Source organism: Acipenser ruthenus, chromosome 21 (genome assembly GCF_902713425.1).
Source record: "Acipenser ruthenus chromosome 21, fAciRut3.2 maternal haplotype, whole genome shotgun sequence".
Classification (NCBI taxonomy): Eukaryota; Metazoa; Chordata; class Actinopteri; order Acipenseriformes; family Acipenseridae; genus Acipenser; species Acipenser ruthenus.
The window spans coordinates 10,718,311-10,735,771 of NC_081209.1; the positions used below are offsets into that span (position 1 = coordinate 10,718,311).

A 17,461-nucleotide genomic window follows, 5' to 3' on the forward strand; every position below is an offset into this window, starting at 1 on the left:
TTAACACTGAGTGGACCACTGACACAGGTGTGAGGAGTTGTGCCATTGCGTGGGTGCCTGCCTATACCACGCACACTCCAGAAAAAACACTCAACAGTTAACATCAGTTAAAAAATTGGGCAGACCTTATTGCCTTGTTAACACTCCAGGTTTCGTTGCTGGAGTTCACATTGAACTTATTTATACAGCGCAATTATTTACATGTGTGCGCCTGCCTGCATTAACCGAGATCGCAAGGCTACAATATGTTTCTACATTCAATCCACAGCGACAAGGGACTGATGTTAAAACAAACAAACAAACAAACAAAAAAACCTAGACCAGCCTACAATTAAGCAATATATTTAATGTAAAGAAAACGTTCATTTCTTACTTTCTCAAGCTGCTTCTGTATGAACATCTTACAGTCAGAGTCACGATTCGGTCAGTCGCTGACACAAATAACATTTCGTGATTTGAGCATTTATTATCAAAGAACGAAATGCAAGGTTATTTCGGTCTTTGAGCAAATTATTTTGGTCAAAGTGCAAAATGGAAAATATCAAACAAGCAAAGATAGAAACATAAAAGAAGAGACAGCTTCTTCGGTCTTTGAGTAAAGAGATATAATCAAATTGGTGAATGTGCTTTGAGAAAATGCACAGTTCATGAACGGATTTTGAGGATTCAAGGCTCCATTTCTTTCAAGTGCAACAACTTCTGTCAAACAAAGAAGTGCTTCTGTGCGCGAGGGCGTGCAACGCACTTCTAAATGCCACAGCATCACGTCTTGCAAAAACAAATACAAATACAGTGATGTGTAGGCCTATGTTTCTATATCTAAACTGGGATTTTTTAAAATGAGCTCTCATTATACTTCTTATATGTATCTAATTTGATTGAACTACTTTAATTTGATCTGACTGTCATCTAAACACTTAAAACAGTGTTTTAAAACGAGGCTCAGTAGCTCATTGCTCTCAATATGGTTTCTTTAGAAAATGTTCATTACCAAAGTTGTCATCATCTAAAATAAAAACCTTTAAGATGGGTTTCTTGTTGTCAAGCAGTCTCCGTCTTTAATCCACAGGCGCGGCTCTGTCTGCTGATGTGGTATGCATATCTGTTTTCTAAAAAGTGATAGTTCACTGCTTTATGTAATTTATGAGAATATTAAACGTTTAATAACCATACTTTTCATTCTTTCTTTCGATTAAAAACAGTGATTAGACAAACATGTATTGACATTTGATTTTGCAGTTTAAATACTGTGTAGACAATCATTTCTAAATAATAATGCGAGAACATTACAAACGTTATTTGAAACTCGCTTGAAGTTGAGTGTTTGAGGTCACTATCCTCCTAAATTGTTTGGGTTAACTTCCGGCATAAATAATAAATCAATGACGTGTCGCATAAATATAATTTACGGATTTCCTGTTCATTCAATACAAAACATTTTAAATAGGCTAACATTTCACGTGGCGGAGCTATGCCACCTGATAGGGTTTATTGACAGAGTTAGTAAACATATACACATGGAGAGAGGGGCTCGATAGACACGATAAACAGGAGGGGGGCCACCGTCTTTGAGGTGACCCGACATACGAGAGGGGCACAGTCTCTGAGGTTACCCGACATACGAAGAGGCTCGCGAACCGGAAAGAAAACATGAATTAGTATTGATAACACAAAAGAGGTTCCGGCTCTTCCTGACCCAACATATACAGTAGGGGGGTTCCGTCGCTGAGGAGACCTGACAAACAGGAGGGGGGCCACCGTCTTTGAGGCGACCCGACATACCAAGAGGGGCACCATCTCTGAGGTTACCCGACATACGAAGAGGCTCGCGAACCGGAAAGAAAACATAAAGTTAGTATTTGTTAAAACATATAATGCGTGGTGTTCCGCCTCTTCAAAGCCCAACATAATAGAAGGGGGGTTCCGTCGCTGAGGAGACCCGACAAACAGGAGAGGGGCCACCGTCTTTGAGGAGACCCGACAAACACGAGGGATGCCACCGCTTGGGGACCCTCACATAGAGGCATCAGACCTGAAAGAAGAATCCCAAAAGAAACATACATGCAGATGGAAGGGTTTGGCCGGGGGTCCCCTCTGACTCATGGAGAACCCTCCTCTATGAGGTAAATGAAGCGGAGCTTAACAAAGGGTTGGAGAAAGTGGAATCACTAACCCCCCAAAAGATGGACCCCCGGCTCCCCGCTGACGCAACATGAAGAAAAAAGAGAGAACCGCCAATGCATAAGAAAGAAGAAAAAGAGAAAACATTTAGACGAAAGAAAACAAACACTTAACGTAACAAAGGGGTTAGTAGACTGTACCCTAATGACTATGTGAAGACCCTCTGCACAGTGGAAAGAAAAAAAACCCTTTCTTTAATTTTATTTCTTAGGGGGAAATCTTTGGTGGCTCAGGCAGAAAGGTCGTCCCCACTCAGGACATACTAGCAATGGACTGATGTGCGGAGGATATTTCAGATGATGAAGAACGAACATAACTTTCAACTGCTGATGAAGTCCAGCGCCCCATATTTTTAATTAAATGCTGGTTAATGTTGGCTTTTGCGGCTGAAGTGGCTGCCCCTATTCTAAATGAATGAGGAGTGTAGAATTGCGAAGGAAGACCTGCTCTGGATACCACGGTGGAAAGGTGTGTTGAAAACCAATGCCTTGATACAATGGACCGGCTTGAATTGATAAACAAAGGGTCAGAGGATGAAATGGCTTTGCGTTCTGCAATGTACTTCAACATGGAAGTGAAGGGACACAGAGGAGAGTTGATCTTAGAAAGCTGAATACATTGTCCTTGCCGCAGTTGATCTGTTTTTGAAATGCGAAGAAATAAGATGAAATGAGAATCTGGGATGAGCTTGAGGTCACTGCAGCGGATACCTAGGGTAGGAAAGCTGGCAATAGAAGGAACTGTATATTCAGAACATCTCAAAAATCCAAAAAATGCAGATAGACATATGACTTCCATAGTTAAATCATCAAATGGAGAAAAACAGCCGTGGCGGAGAATTGAAATCAATTTACTGAGAATGTCTATAGCAATAGGCAGGCGAGCAGAAGAAGGAGCCGGAGAGCACTTGGAAATTCCTCGTAAAAGGAGACGAACCGCTGGAATTGATAATAGAGTTGGGGAATTGGTGGACATCAAACGAAATTGATGCTGAATTCCTGACAAATATAGTCTGATTGTAGCTGGTGCCAGATGTAGAGAGTCCTTTGCATGCACTATGAACGCCATGATCCAGTCCTGGTTGAATGAAGTAGGATTAATCCTGCTTTGTAAACAAAAAGTTACATAACATGCCCAACCTGTAGAGTACGAGGATCTGGTAGATGGGGCAAGTGCTGATGCCATGTAATCTTGAGCTGAATTAAGAAGTTTATTAATAGTTGGATTTAGTTGAAAATCAGCTGATTGAACTGTGGCGTTGCTGCTGGATATTGCAGAGCTGAGGGCAGCAAACTGTGGAATTTGGAAATCTGTAAACGGGAAAGAGCATCAGCTGCATTATTAAAAATGCCCGGTAGGTGGCGAGCTTGTATTAGGAAGTTATTAGAGACTGAAATCCATACTAGCCGCCGCAGCAACTGCATTATAAGAGCGGAGGAGGTACGTCCTTTATTTATAATATGCACTGTAGTTGAATTATCACAGTAAAATAGTACTGATTTCTTAGACCAGAGATGACCCCATAGCTGGGCAGCTGCTACTATTGGGTATATCTCTAGCAGAGCTGTGGATTTTAGATGAGGAGATATGTTCTCGATTTCCTCAGGCCATGTACTGCAAAACCATTGATTATTAAATAGACCTCCGAATCCCAGAGATGAGGCATCAGTAAATAAAGCCATATCGTGAGGAGCTGAAATGGAATCATCATAAAACATAGAGAGACCGTTCCAGTGCTGAATAAGCGCAGACCACATTTTAATATCTTTCCTAGCTTCTGAAGAGATATTTAAATAGGAGTCCAGATTTTTTGCTGTTGATGCCAGCGCTAGCAGCCGAGATATAAACGTCCTCCCTTGTGGAATGATACGTATTGCAAAATTAAAGTAACCCAGCAATGAAAGCAGTGCCCGTTTTTTAATTGTTTTACTGATCTGAAAATCCTGAATGAGCAAACGAATATGGTTAAGTTTAGACTCAGGCAGGCGGGCTTCAAACTTTTCTGTATCTAGAATGATTCCAAGGAATTCCAAAGAATGAAGGGGACCGATTGATTTTACTTCTGAAAGCGGAACGCCAACTTCAGAAAATAAGCTTTTAAGATTGGAAATCGCTTCTGCTGGTGCATCTGAAGGAGGAGAAATTACTAAAAAATCGTCCAGCAAGTGGAGCAAGAACGGGACATGATAGACATTAAGAAGGATCCAGCATAATGCTTCCGACAGGGTATCAAATATCTTCGGGCTGCTGCGGCAGCCGAAAGTCAATTGAGTGGCAAAATAAAACTTCCCTTCCCAGCATATACCGAACAGGTGACGGAGAGAAGGATGGATTGGCATTACTTTAAATGCGTCTGATATATCTGCTTTTGCTAACCAGGAACCACGACCTGCTAATTTTATTGAATGTATTGCATCTGCAATAGTGATGTAATGCAGGGAAAATTGATCTTGGGGAATTAATGAGTTAATGCTGCTGGTGCTTGACCCCCGTGGTGCTGATAAATCAATGATGAGACGCTTTTTTCCTGACATTTTCCTCGTGGCAATGCCGATAGGATTAATTCTATATATTGGAAAAGGAGGAAAAAATGGACCGACTATAAATCCTTTTTAAATTTCTTTTTCGATGAGAGACTGCACTGATTGTGGATCTTGAGTCGCTGAATAAAGATTTTTGCTTTGGAACGAGGAAGAAGGAATTTGAGTAAGACCGGTTGAAAAACCATTTTTTAATCCGTCGATCAGGTAATTAATTAAGTTACTGTCGGGATGATTCTGTAATTTACTTGATAACGCCAGGATGCTTATAGGAGTAAAGACGGTGAGCATCGGGGAAAGTCACTTGCGTTTTAAAGGGCAGATTGTATTAGCGTGAGCGTCACCGCAATTGCTGCACATGTGGATAAAATTGCATTGCCTATTCGAACAGAAGTGAAATTGCATTGAAATTGTTGCAGATTTGTCTTCCTCCTGAAAATATGATACTGCGCCCGTATTTGTCTTTCCTTGTAGATTGATCGAGGGTAGCTGAAGAATGTATAGGATTAGGTACTGAAGATCTGTATGAATTAGCGGCGAAACCGGGTGCTTTAGAAGTTGATGCAATTGCAGCTTTAGGGCAGAGGGCTGTTGAATGAGCTGTTGAAGCGCAGACCCCACATGCATTAGCCCTTAAACCACCAAAAATTCTATTAAATAGATCTGGATCAGGTTTTGCCCAACTGATGATGTGATTATCTGCTGCCAATATCGCTGCTGCTTTTGCAGAGAATGCTTTATGATACTCATAAAACATAGTCCCTCCGTATCTGACAGACAGCTCCACGATGTAATATTCGTAAGATTCCAATTCAGCTCTGCGGTTAGGATATACCGAGCATAACACATCTCTGAATATGGAGAAAGCAAGGACAAACTCCCCTAATGTAAGATTTTTAAGCAGTCTGGGATCTCTGGATTTTAGAGTTACCGCCAATTCTCCACAATCGACTACTCTATGGTCCAAGAATTCCGAAGTCGTCATTAATAGTGAAACAAGATTAATGTCCTTACCTTCGAGAATGACACGTCTGATTTGTGGAGAAATAGTGTGACGTCTCGCTGCAGTTGGAGAGGAGGATCCGTATGTAGATGCAGTAGCGAGGTTGTATATTGGAGGATCTGCTTCGCTGGCTGAAATTAGGGCTGGACCGGAAAAAGCTGTAGGCGGCGCTGCAGCATTTGATGCTGAAATTAATGACTGCGCTGTAGATTGTTTTCCCTGTTCCATAACAGACACCCTTTTTTCTAGATCCGACAGTTGAGAACTGACCGAAGATAGAGTATCGGGAAAAGGCTGCATAAATGATTTTATCTCGTTGAATATTTGCGAATGTTGGATTTCAATGGCTGGCTGCTGGTTAGCGGTGCTAGTTGTGGGGGTGGTTAGATCCAGAATAGACTGCCTGCTGTCTGTTTTAGGACGCTGAATGGCTGGGTGCGGCTGATTATGTTTTTTCGGAGGAAAGACTGGTTCTGCTGAGACTGAATTGCAATAGAGAATGAAAAGAGACTCTGTATCACTCCCTGCCGGAATCGCATTACCATTTTTAAGGAGGGTTTTTATCAATTTATTCATGGGCCAGTCCTTCCAAAACAATCGATCCGGAGGGGCGTCCTGAGGCCGAAGACGCTTGGATCGCCGCAGATTCGATGTTTGGGTGGCAGGAACGGTAGGCAACATTTGTACTGGAACCTGGTCGAGAGCCTGATCAGGAGCCTGATCAGATGTAACCGAAATAGAAGGGGAGAAAAAACGGAGACTGGATGTACCCTGGATTGAAGCTGAAGGAGAATGATCTGTTAATGACAGAAAATCCTGGGAATCCTCTGAATCCGATGAACTGCTGTAAGTACTCCATTATTAAGGTACGCAGATGTAGATAGGTCTTGAAATTGCTTAGGTTAACGCCAAAAATGAAAAAACACAAGACAGCGAGGTAGAGGTGACTAATGTTTAAATAAGGCAGGTTTAATTGATGACAGCAGATGATAGGTTGTTGGTGCCTAGCTCCGCCCCCTGAACCCCACCTATAGGTTAACATGTGTTAGCTGCCCAATGCAGCAACACAATGGATTTGCTGTACAACAAAACTGTCTCCAGGGGGAGCCAGCTTAATCCATAATTTCTACTGAAGACACCTTTCTGCCTCCAGCCCCAATTTTATTATACAGGGATCCATCCAAGAAGGAGCATCCTGCACCATGTAGGGATCTCCCAAAATTCTGGGATTCAATGAATTAGAGATACTGAAACTCGGACATCAAACCTGTTCATTTTCACATATAAATCCAGGATTTCTCAAATTCTATTGACTTCCCACGTAGGTGGAAAACAAACAAAAACCTGGGGGAATTAATGCAATAAACAGGGAACGTGGAGCTTGATCACTGAGGAGTGTTTGTCAGGCTCAACAGCACAGCTCCAGGTTCAATTGAATTGCACCATCAGACTCAAAGATATGTTCCCCACCACCTTTGCTTGGCAACATGTCCGTAGTCTTGAAGCTCACCCAACAGGAGTTTGTGCTTTGAACAACGATTGAGGTTTTCACACTGAACACATGGTCCTAGAACATGTGTTGTTTCACCAATTTCTTTTCTTCCACTTTGACGTTTGTTTTGGTCCCCAAAGAGACTCTATTTATGAACAATTTTACAGCAATATTGGATAGTTTAAATTTGCTTGTCAATTTCACAGTCCTAGTTAAATCCCCTGCAGCTAATTGACAGTGCAGCCCAGAAGCCTATTTAAAATAAATTAAAAAAAAAAAAAAAAAAAAAACCACACACACACACATGCATCCATTCAGTTACAAGATTAGTGAGCAAGAGGTATAGAGATGACCAGAAGGATACATTACATACAAGGGGTTGAAATGGAAGGCATTTATAATGGTCTTTCAAACTAGCAAGAAATGGAGTTGGAAATGGCACCAGTTAACAGGTCCAGCAACATTTCTCCCTGCACAGAACTACAAAACCAAATTGAAAGCTCTCCCAGCTAATGTTGAGGTATATAAGTACCCAGGTAAAGTATCAGACACCATTAAATAGTGTCCCCCCCCCCACAAAAATAAATAAGCCACTATTTCTCCAGTGCCCCTGGAGGCTATCTGCCCAGTACAGATTAATGCCCAATCAAACTTAGTTAGCCAGCCCAGCTTTACTGGTTTTGTAGAAGTAACTTTCACTTGATGCTAAATGTAAATTTACTAAACTAAAAACAGAAACCCTGTTATGCAAGGGGAGCAATTATCTGGCAGAAAGATGTTGGATGCCCTAAAAACAAACTCAGGATAAAAAAATGTTACTCAGTGGCAGAAATCTCACAGGACAGGAGGGTCTTTATGTATCCATTTTATTTCGCAACATACAAGAAATCAGAAATGCCTTGCTGGCGAGCTGCTGAAAACCGTGCCAACTGCTGTGTGCATTTCATCAACGGGGACAGGAACGAGGAGCTCCCTGCTGGACTTGGAGAAGAGTCTGGGATGATTCCACATGCACATGTAGTAGCCCAGAGACAGGGCTCCCAGGACAGCCATCAGGAGCAGGGGAGCAGCCAGGACAGGCAGCCAGGCCAGAGCCTGCTGGGGCTCTGGGGAGGAGAGCAGGAGGAAAGCGTTAGTAACAGGAAGGGCTCCCAGTGCAGCTACTCTACAGTGCCCAGGAGCAGTTTCAATGAGGGTCTGTTACTTTAGGACCTGCAGGGAGGCACACTAGAGTGAAGTTACGGTTATATGCCATGGACTGGAATGGGTTTTGGTAGAAATTGTACAATGCAGGTTCAGGCAACATGACTGCAAGGGAACCTGTAGTGTAAAGATGAAAGTTAATGCCATGCAAACCAAGTGCACACAATTGGAGACTGCAAGCTGAGCTCACCCTCCAGTGACAGAGCAGGGCTCCTCTGGTAGAATTCCTGGCTTCCAGCAGACAGCTCTTCAGGAAGGATCCTCAGGGGTCCCAGCACTGCAGGTGTGTCTCAGTCCCTCTTCAGCTGCTCGAGAAAAGGAGCCTGGTTAGAAAACAGGACCTGTTGCTTTACAGCATGCAGGACCAGTCACTACACCAGGGGGCAGGCCAAGAGGGTGCGGGATGAAAACTACCCAAGAAGCAAAACTGATGGCAACAGGCCATTGAGCAGAGTACCAGCAAGACAGCCTCTGGTTGGGAGGGGGAATGGTTCTTTAGCAATACAGGCTCTGGCAGACCTATTTGAGCATGCTTTGTTGGCTGCCATCCAGTTTAAAAGTCACTCACCATAGAAGTTAAAATCGTACCAAAAAAAAAAATATATATATATATATAAAACCCCACCTGTGTAAACTATATAGAAAGTAGAATTCGTACCCGTGTCCCTCCGATTGCAGTTGGAGGTACAGCAGCTGCACACAGAGCTCCGACCAGGGTTATCCAGGAGCTCCCAGCTGGAACACAAGAGCAGGACACTGAACCCAAAGACACAGCAACAGACTTCTACACAGAGCAGTATAATGAAGTTGGTTTCCCCACTCCCACCCAGTTACTAGCATTTCAATGAAATTCTCCATACAACTAAGGAGGCACAGAACTGATAGTGCAGATTAAGAAACTCATCCTGGGTCAATGGTGTTGGTTAACTGGACCTCATTTGTACACCCGCTACATGAAGGTAAAAATGCTGGAGTGAAATGTATGCACTGAAGGTTCCATAATATACGCAGGTTTGTTTAGGATGCACAAGTGGTTCCGTAGGGCAGGGTTTCCTCCTGTAATCCTGGTGCTGGGGGTGGGGGGGGGGGGGGGTCCCTTGTGTCTGCTGGGTCTCACTTAAATCAAACCATTATTTGAACCAATGTGCTTAAACCTTTAATTGTCTTCATCTCTTTAAAAAAAGCACCAATTAAGTTACTTCAAAATTGTAGTTGGCTTAAAGGCTTAATTAAGCAATTGAGAACCAAACCACACACAAGGGTCCCCCAGGACCAGGAAACCCCACCTTAGGGACATGTGCACACACCTCATTTCCTCCAGTTACCAACAATTGCAAGAACACATTTCAATAATTCACCACACAACTGTAAGGGAGGCACAGAACTGATTGTGTCCCTGTGGTGTTTGTTAACTGGACCTCACAGCCCCTGCACCCCTTGTACAGAGAGCAGCCTCAGCAGGGTCCAGTCCTTACCTCCTGGTTCTCTGGTTGAAGGAACAGGCTTTCTTGGTGGGGTCATTGAGCTGGGCAGGGTCCCAGGCCAGCAAGCGGCAATGGATATAGACCTAGAAAATAATTTGATAAAAAAAGGAACACTAATAAAAACCAATAACATTTGCTCTAGAAACCAAATTGTTTACAAAAAGGTTATGCACATTACAAGCACCACATCAGATACTGAAAGAATTAATTAAACAAGTAGAGAATCTTGGTAACTAGCTGCCCTGAGACTTCCAATACAACAGATTAACCCATCAGATACTCACATCTGTATTCAGTTGTGTAAACCTGAAGGCCTGGACAACCAGACGGATCTCAGAGGTCTGGACTCAGGCTGGTAACTCCAGGTTTCTGCCCAGTCCGTCTACAAAGCATCTGCAAGGAGAAAGAGCACTGAGCAAGGGGAGGCACTGGCCAGGACTCAGGGACTGCAGACAACCACCAGAAGAAAGGAGCGAGCAAGACTTCCTGTGTTCCAGGGAGACTTCCTGTACAAAATTACATTCCAACCCTTTGTGTGCACTAGTGGAAAGTTTGAACTTAACTTGGGGCTGGTTTCCACAAATCATGGACATCTTACCTAAATTAAAGCCCAGCTACAATCTATGCCTTCCCAGTTTAGTTCAGCTGAGCTTTTGCCATGTTCACAAAGCTGACCATGCAACACCCCTTCCTAAATCCAAGCAGGACTGTGCTCCCAAGTGCTAAACATTCAGATTTAAATTGTGCCTTTACTACACAGCTTGCAGTGAATATCTACCCGTGGTTGGTGATGAGCGGGTAGGTCTGGCTTGAAGGGCTCAGCTCTGGAGTGCTGGCAGCAACACACTCTTCCATGTAGACCATCAGCAGCATGTGGAATTGCTGCTTCACTGCAGCCGCGATGTTGATGAGGGACCCCAGGAAGAACAGACTAGAGGTGCGTGGGGCTGAGAAGTCATCTGTGACATCAAGGAGAGGAGCATGAGAACAGAAACCCACCCAACTCATCTCACTAGCCAGCACAGAGCAGCACCAGAGAAATAGATCAAAATATTGTTCTACTTGACTAGAGGAAGTGACCCAATGAGCACCACAGGCTGCTCCCCCTGCCAGGTTAGTGTTGCACTGGACACCTTTCTAGGCCAATAGACCAAGTGTACATTGCAGGACAGCAAACTCACCATTCATAATCCCCATGGTAAACTCCAGCGTCCCAAACCCAGAGGCATCCCCAAGTGCAGGGTTATACACTGGAGGAGTCCATCCAGCAGGTCTGGAGAACACAGGTAGAAAGCTTTAGTTAGAACAGCAACACACCAAAACAATTTGCATTCAGCAGAAGACACTGAATTGTAAACAATTTATTGGCAATATTTAATACAAACTTACTCTTGCTGCCTTCACAGCAAAGAAGCTGGTCCAGAATTCCTAATGCAGTAAATCATTTGATTTCACAGAAATAACTTTCAGTGCCATAAAATGGGCCTTTAACTGCTCCCCATTAAAAGGCAATAACTCCAATTATATAATACAGTAAATAGATTGTGAAATTTAGCTCTAAAAAATAATCCACAAATTAGATACTGTTAAGTCATGTCAGACATGATGCAAGACTCAATACTTGAATGCATTAACAGCCCAGAGGCTTAACACATCTTCACAGGAGTTACAGCATGTTTAAGCCAAGTCCAGCACTCACTTGGTATAGGTGCACACAATAGCCTGACTGAATGGAGTCTGGTAGAAGCCTCTCTGGGTGGGCTTGTAGGTCAGCACATTCATGTAACTAGTAACATTGGCAGTAACCTGGGCAAGACATGGATAAAAAGATTTAACACTTCATCTGCAGTTCAAGGGTAAGACACACCTCCAGGTTAGCCTTTACAAGACTGGGGTTAAGGCACACACTGCATGTCAACAGCCTGAAGCCAAAACTGCATTTAGTTTGTTTAAAGAAAAGAGTATAAAACACACAAGAATTTACCCTTATTTACTTCTTAGCAGACATCCTTATCCAGGGATACTTACAATCAAACAAATACATTAAGACTCACAGTACAAGTAGCCTAATACAATTAAGAGCAAAATACATACAATGACTTTGGTTCTAGCAAGTAGGACAATATACAGCTGCCAATACGTTTGTATTGCTTAGTTATGTAACACATACTAGCGTCTATGACAACTGAAATATACGTTTTTAAACATGCCTTTACAACCACAGCCAATATTGCATTAGCAGTGCTAGAAAAAGCTTCCGAGTACAAGGTGTATATTTATACAAGCGTGTACAGCGTAATACGGTGCAGTGGAATTAGAGCTCGAACGCTTCTTACGTGAACCCAACATACAAGCCCTTAGAAGCCACTTACCATGCGCATAAAGCGGCAGTCCAGCAGCCCGTACTGGAACACCACCATGTTATTACCGGCGCTGCTGCTGGATGGAGGACAGGGTCCCAGCAGGAGGCCACTCGGGTCCAGAGGCAACGCCGATCGAGAGTAATCCAACAACACCCTCACAGCCACAGAGTCCACGCCGCAGGCTGTACTCACAGCTACAGGAGAAACGGGTTTGGAATAAAGCGGAACATGCAACTATTTTGTTAAAGGGTTCATGTAATAAAAGGTTTAATTGTGTACCTGAATACTCTTTAAAATAACCAAATACGCACTACTAAGTGTTCCACAAAAGGACATAATGTCTGGATAGCAGTAAAACGAGTAGGTTAACACACCAACATTATGTACCGGTACAGTCAGTGCTACCAAAACATAAGGCACAAAACACACTAACCCCGCCAGTAGCCCACATTACCTTCCTGTGGTGCAGCAAACGGTACACAGCAAAGCGCAAACACGACATATTTCCACAACACCACTGCCATCATCTTTCAAACCAACAGTTACCTACCAAACAATACCGTCCAGGTGCTTTTCTAGTGACATTAATTAGAGTGATTTGGCAATTAACACTGAGTGGACCACTGACACAGGTGTGAGGAGTTGTGCCATTGCGTGGGTGCCTGCCTATACCACGCACACTCCAGTCACTCCACACTTATTTGTGTCAGTCGCTTACACAAATAACATTTCGTGATTTGAGCATTTATTATCAAAGAACGAAATGCAAGGTTATTTCGGTCTTTGAGCAAATTATTTTGGTCAAAGTGCAAAATGGAAAATATCAAACAAGCAAAGATAGAAACATAAAAGAAGAGACAACTTCTTCGGTCTTTGAGTAAAGAGATATAATCAAATTGGTGAATGTGCTTTGAGAAAATGCACAGTTCATGAACGGATTTTGAGGATTCAAGGCTCCATTTCTTTCAAGTGCAACAACTTCTGTCAAACAAAGAAGTGCTTCTGTGATCGAGGGCGTGCAACGCACTTCTAAATGCCACAGCATCACGTCTTGCAAAAACAAATACCAATACAGTGATGTGTAGGCCTATGTTTCTATATCTAAACTGGGATTTTTTAAAATGAGCTCTCATTATGGTTTCTTATATGTATCTAATTTGATTGAAGTACTTTAATTTATTATTATTATTTATTTATTTAGCAGACGCCTTTATCCAAGGCGACTTACAGAGACACGGGTGTGTGAACTATGCATCAGCTGCAGTCACTTACAACTACGTCTCACCCGAAAGACGGAGCACAAGAAGATTAATGACTTGCTCAGGGTCACACAATGCGTCAGTGGCTGAAGTGCGATTTGAACCGGGGACTTCCTGGTTACAAGCCTATTGCTTTAACCACTGGACCACACAGCCTCCTAATTTGACCTGACTGTTGTTATCTAAACAATTAAAACGGTGTTTTAAAATGAGGCTCAGAAGCTCAGTGCTCTCAATATGGTTTATTTTGAAAATGTTCATTTACCAAAGTTGTCATCATCTAAAATAAAAACATTTAAGAAGGGTTTCTTGTTGTCAAGCAGTCTCCGTCTTTATTCCACAAGCCACTGTCTGGTGCTGATGGGGTCTGCATACCCCGTTTTCTAAAAAGTGGTAGTTCACCGCTTTCTATAATTTATGAGAACATTAAACGTTCAATTAGCATATTTTTTCTTTCTTTCTTTCTCTTATAAAACAGTGATTAGACGAACATGTTTAGACATTTGATTTTGCAGTTTAAATACTTTGTATACAATAGTCTTATAATATGAATAATGTTGCTTTTTTTAGTTGTTTCCTCAAAAACGGTAATTTCTAAATAACAATGCGAGAACATTACAAACGCTATTTCAAATTCGCTTGAAGTTGAGTGTTTGAGGTCACTATCCTGCTAAATTGGTTGTGCTAACTTCCTGCATAAATAATAAATACTTAAATAATAAATCTATGACGTGTCTCTCATAAATGACATTTACGGATTTCCTGTTCATTCAATATTCGCAATTTGAGCAACATAATTTACTCAAAGACCAAATTAACCTTTCATTTCGTTCTTTGATAATTTGTAAATGCTCAAATCCCGTTTTTTTTTTCCTCTCGGCGATTGACCGAATCCTCACCGAGTGTAATATGTACACCAGTGGTATATATTTTGTGTAACTATCGGTCTTGTCTAATAACGTGCATATTATATAAAAAAAAGAAGATAATGAGTGGGGAACACCCTACATTATCTTGTCGACGTGACCTATATGAGAAATAATAAATACAAAAAATCTATGGTTAATAAGAATGGCATGTGCATTTTAATATTTAGTAGCAGCTGTTTTTATTATCTGGATGGATACTGTCTAATTCTTTATATTGTATAATTATTGTATACATATTTATAAATGTGTTAAGTTAATCATATTGTTATTGCTCTTCAAAAATTCTGATTTGAACCAACACTACTGAAAATAACTGGAAGCAAAAATCTGTCAACTTGTGAAGAGGTTGAAACTTACAGCATCTCTGCAGTTTGAACAGGCAGGCTATGAAACCAATGTAATACTATTTGACATTGTCTGCAATCCATTGTTTCAGCTGATAAAGGGGCTGCTAACACACTACCAACATAGGCATCCAACAGGAAAGTGTTAGCTGCCCAGTGCAGCAACACAATGGATTTGCTGTACAACAAAACTGTCTCAATGGGGAGCCTGCTTAATCCATCATTTCTACTGAAGATACCTTTCTGCCTCCAGCCCCAATTTTAATATACAGGGATCCATCCAAGAAGGAGCATCCTGCACCATGTAGGGATCTCCCAAAATTCTGGGATTCAATGAATTAGAGATACTGAAACTCGGACATCAACCCTGTTCATTTTCACATATACAGACGTGCTCAAATTTGTTGGTACCCTTACAGCTCATTGAAATAATGCTTCATTCCTCCTGAAAAGTGATGAAATTAAAAGCTATTTTATCATGTATACTTGCATGCCTTTGGTATGTCATAGAATAAAGCAAAGAAGCTGTGAAGCGAGATGAATTATTGCTTATTCTACAAAGATATTCTAAAATGGCCTGGACACATTTGTTGGTACCCCTTAGAAAAGATAATAAATAATTGGATTATAGTGATATTTCAAACTAATTAGTTTCTTTAATTAGTATCACACATGTCATTCAGCCTATTTAAATGGAGAAAAGTAGTCACTGTGCTGTTTGGTATCATTGTGTGCACCACACTGAACATGGACCAGAGAAAGCAAAGGCGAGAGTTGTCTGAGGAGATCAGAAAGAAAATAATAGACAAGCATGGTAAAGGTAAAGGCTACAAGACCATCTCCAAGCAGCTTGATGTTCCTGTGACAACAGTTGCAAATATTATTAAGACGTTTAAGGTCCATGGAACTGTAGGCAACCTCCCTGGGCACAGCCGCAAGAGGAAAATCGACCCCAGATTGAACAGAAGGATAGTGCGAATGGTAGAAAAAAAACCAAGGATAACTGCCAAAGAGATACAAGCTGAACTCCAAAGTGAAGGTACGTCAGTTTCTGATCGCACCATCCGTCGCTTTTTGAGCGAAAGTGGGCTCCATGGAAGAAGACCCAGGAGGACTCCACTTTTGAAAGAAAAACATAAAAAAGCCAGACTGGAATTTGCTAAAATGCATATTGACAAGCCACAATCCTTCTGGGAGAATGTCCTTTGGACAGATGAGTCAAAACTAGAGCTTTTTGGCAAGTCACATCAGCTCTATGTTCACAGACGAAAAAATGAAGCTTTCAAAGAAAAGAACACCATACAAACAGTGAAACATGGAGGAGGCTCGGTTATGTTTTGGGGCTGCTTTGCTGCGCCTGACACAGGGTGCCTTGAATCTGTGCAGGGCACAATGAAATCTCAAGACTATCAAGGCATTCTGGAGCGAAACGTACTGCCCAGTGTCAGAAAGCTCTGTCTCAGTCGCAGGTCATGGGTCCTCCAACAGGATAATGACCCAAAACACACAGCTAAAAGCACCCAAGAATGGATAAGAACAAAACATTGGACTATTCTGAAGTGGCCTTCTATGAGTCCTGATCTGAATCCTATCGAACATCTATGGAAAGAGATGAAACTTGCAGTCTGGAGAAGGCACCCAGCAAACCTGAGACAGCTGGAGCAGTTTGCTCAGCAAGAGTTGGCCAAACTACCTGTTAACAGGTGCAGAAGTCTCATTGAGAGCTACAGAAAACGTTTGATTGCAGTGATTGCCTCTAAAGGTTGTGCAACAAAATATTAGGTTAGCGGTCCCATCATTTTTGTCCATGCCATTTTCATTTGATTTATTATTTACAATATTATGTTGAATAAAAAATCAAAAGCAAAGTCTGATTTCTATTAAATATGGAATAAACAATGGTGGATGCCAATTACTTTTGTCAGTTTCAAGTTATTTCAGAGAAAATTGTGCATTCTTCATTTTTTGTGGAGGGGTACCAACAAATTTGAGCATGTCTGTAAATCCAGGATTTCTCAAATTCTATTGACTTCCCACGTAGGTGGAAAACAAACAAACAAAAACCTGGGGGAGTTAATGCAATAAACAGGGAACGTGGAGCTTGATCTCTGAGGAGTGTTTGTCAGGCTCAACAGCACAGCTCCAGGTTCAATTGAATTGCACCATCAGACTCAAAGATATGTTCCCCACCGCCTTTGCTTGGCAACATGTCTGTAGTCTTGCAACTCACCCAACAGGAGTTTGTGCTTTGAACAATGATTGAGGTTTTCACACTGAACGCTTGGTCCTAGAACATGTGTTTCACCAATTTCTTTTCTTCCACTTTGACATTTGTTTTGGTCCCCAAAGAGATTCTATTTATGAACAATTTTATAGCAATATTGGATAGTTTAAATTTGCTTGTCAATTTTACAGTCCTAGTTAAATCCCCTGCAGCTAATTGACAGTGCAGCCCAGAAGCCTATTTAAAATAAATTAAAAAAAACAAAAAAAAAACAAACAAACACATGCATCCATTCAATTACAAGATTAGTGAGCAAGAGGTATAGAGATGACCAGAAGGATACATTGCATACAAGGGGTTGAAATGGAAGGAATGTATAATGGTCTTTCAAACTAGCAAGAAATGGAGTTGGAAATGGCACCATGCAGCAGTTAACAGG

The 17,461-nt window shown here is 41.8% G+C and overlaps 1 pseudogene; it reads right to left on the reverse strand.

Annotated features, from left to right (window-relative positions):
* Window positions 1-7,942: 7,942 nt before the first annotated feature.
* Window positions 7,943-12,793, reverse strand: LOC117428286 (zona pellucida sperm-binding protein 3-like; annotated as a pseudogene).
* Window positions 12,794-17,461: the final 4,668 nt, after the last annotated feature.